This window comes from Cucumis melo, chromosome 12 (assembly GCF_025177605.1).
Source record: "Cucumis melo cultivar AY chromosome 12, USDA_Cmelo_AY_1.0, whole genome shotgun sequence".
Lineage (NCBI taxonomy): Eukaryota > Viridiplantae > Streptophyta > Magnoliopsida > Cucurbitales > Cucurbitaceae > Cucumis > Cucumis melo.
This window is the reverse complement of record NC_066868.1, coordinates 5437467-5440175: the sequence shown is the minus strand read 5'-3', so window position 1 is coordinate 5440175 and position 2709 is coordinate 5437467. Positions and strand designations below refer to the sequence as shown.

The 2709-nt window shown below is 49.9% G+C and overlaps 1 long non-coding RNA gene across 1 annotated transcript; it reads right to left on the bottom strand.

Moving 5' to 3' along the window:
* Window positions 1-1445: 1445 nt before the first annotated feature.
* On the bottom strand, window positions 1446-1878 carry LOC127144510 (uncharacterized). The gene is made up of 3 exons (XR_007816254.1): window positions 1760-1878; window positions 1586-1662; window positions 1446-1513 (listed from the first exon to the last, which is right to left on the bottom strand). It is a non-coding gene; the product is annotated as an uncharacterized LOC127144510 (long non-coding RNA).
* Between the last annotated feature and the right edge of the window lie 831 nt (window positions 1879-2709).

Genomic DNA, 2709 nt, shown 5'->3' with positions numbered 1-2709 from the left:
GACCGACAGATGAACTGGTACGGGTTGAGCTTCCTCAGGGGCTGGAGGAACGACGGCCTGGGCCTGAACAGGGGCGGCCTGGTTCTGCTGGGCGGCGAGGAAAGGCGCCAAAGCAGCTTGCAGCATGTCCTGATAACGCTGCTCCATCGCGGCGAGATCCGCCTGGGTGACCGGTGCGTTAGGGTCGACCGCCGGTGCAACAGGTTGCGCCTCCGGCTGGCCACGACCGGCTCCTCTGCCTCCCCTACCACCTCCTCGGCGAGCACCTCTATGTGGCGGCATTCTCCCTAAAATTCACCAACAAAACTTTTCACCACAAGAACTTAACACACCTATCTCTAGGTCTAGTCTATTCAGGCAAAATTGTAATCTTAACATTAGCAAGGCTTTAGACATACCTGGCGAGTGCCGAAGGACCGTATAGCCATAGGGTGAAGTAAAACCAAAACAAAACAATGACTTACATCGTAGGTCAGTCTACAGAACCTAAAACACTGTGCTCTGATACCAACTGTAACGACTCAACTCCTTATACTGAATCGAAGTCATTACTAAATATAGAACAAGTGGTTTAAGTCATAAAATTTAGTAAAACGCATAAGGTTTGAGAAACTTTATTTATGAAAATTCAAACAAGGTAGTTATGCAACAAAATGAAATGCGTTCTAAAGTCCTACTCGGGCCCTATCTACATAAAAAGATGGTAAGTAATGAAGAATACTCAAACTCAGGTACTAAAGTCAAAAAAACAAGAATAAGCGGAAGCAGAAGTCTCTATGGCTCGCCACGGTCACTTCGGGTCGCTCGCCAGCTTGCCTTTGCCCTTGCCTCGTCCTCTACCTGAAAACATGACATGAAGAGAGTGAGTATAAAATACTCAGTAAGGGACCCACTACTAGTCCCACTAGGTGCCTGTTAACTTCCTGTCAGAGTCCTGTAACTGGTACCCAATCTCTGGCACGTTCCCGAACACGTGCAACATGCGCTCCCGTAGGAACGTAACTCTGGTCTTCGGTGCCCCGGGGGACGCCTAGGACAATCGGGATGCGAGGACCCCATCGAGTCACTCGAGTCATATCTATATCCATGCTAGACTGGTGTCTCGTCGGACCGCACAGTCCTAAATAGGTGGTGATCCCGAAGGACACCCATGCAGGTACGACTCTAACAGGTTAAGCTAACAGGTACCCTAATCGCAGTATACATACACATGGCGTCATCATATAACATTACAGATAAATCATCATTACCGTCTCCATCTCGACACCCGTCGTACAGCCATAACAGTTCTCGTTATCACAACAACATGCTATAATATAACCATATCATCATTTGCATCATACTATCATTTATTTCATGCATCGTGCAGTCTAGTCCTCAACATGCACAATTGAAGGTATACGTGATCTCATAATTCTAAACATGGAGCTAATAGTAGAATCTCTTACTTGGAGATTTACTTGGTGAGTTCTAACCGCGAGGCAAGTGTGCTTTCCAAGCAACGAGGTCCTAACTGTTTAATACGCCGAAATTCGTAATTAAGTCACCAACGACTAACGGTTCAAACTAAGTTGAAATGACTTACCCTAGAAAGAGGTTGCAATGCTCGAGCCCCTACTGAAGAAATCCCACACTGCAGCAGTTACTTGGTCCAAGACGTCCCTTAAGGAAAATAATTTAATTTAGTTCCAAATTAAATTATTTAGTGTCCAAAACATTGAGTCTTATTGGGTAATGCCAAAATAATTAATTAATTTACCAAAAATTAGGTGGAAGGAGCCAAATTAGGCTTGGCGGCTCGGCTGGAAAAAGGACAGGGATCGGCTCGGCTTGGAGGTTGAAGACCGGCTCGGCTCGCGGCACAGACAGGCGCGGCTCGTGGTGCAGACAGGCGCGGCTCGGCTTGGTACAGCGGCTACGCACGTGCGGCTCGCACGCGGGCGCTGCTCGGCTCGCGGGTGCACGTGGCTCGGGTTCCGGGTCGGAGGCACGCGGCGCGGGCTGGGCCTCGGTCACGGAGCGGGCTTCGGCCGGGTCGGGTCCTCACGCGACGAGGCGCTGGCTTTCGGATCCAGTTGGCGCGACGGCTGTGGGTGGTCCGGCTACACCACGGCTTCGCTCGGCGACGGCTGCAGACGGACGCTCGGCTGCGCTGCGTTGGATCGAAGCGGCGCGACGCGGCTGGCTGACGGTTCGGTTGCAGATCGCGAAGGGTGACGCGGCTCGGCTTCGGGCGACGGCTACGAGAGACGGCTGCTCCGACGGACGCTCGGCGTGCACGGATCGACTTGGACGATTCTTCCGACGCGGCTGGAAGCTCGGCGACGGCTCGGTTTTGACTGCAGACTCGGCTGCGCTGCTGAACAGAGAGAGGAAGGCTTGGCGGCTCGGGTTCGCGGCGGCGGCGGCGGCGACGTGCGGCGGCTAGGCTTTGATTAATAATAATTTTTTTTTCCTTTTTTCTCTTTTCTTTTCCCCTCTTTCTTTCTTTGATTTTTCTCTTCTTCTTTACGCACGAGTCCCAAGGCTTTTTATAAGGCAATAACTTTTTTTCTTTTCCTTTTAAATAACCCAAACCAACCATCTCCTCTCTCTCTCCAAATCTCACCAAAATCAACCAACCCTCCTTTCAATTAGCAATAACTCACTAAATACATTCTAAATACTAAAACAGGTAAAATAATACTTAATAATAAAAAGTGGAAAATC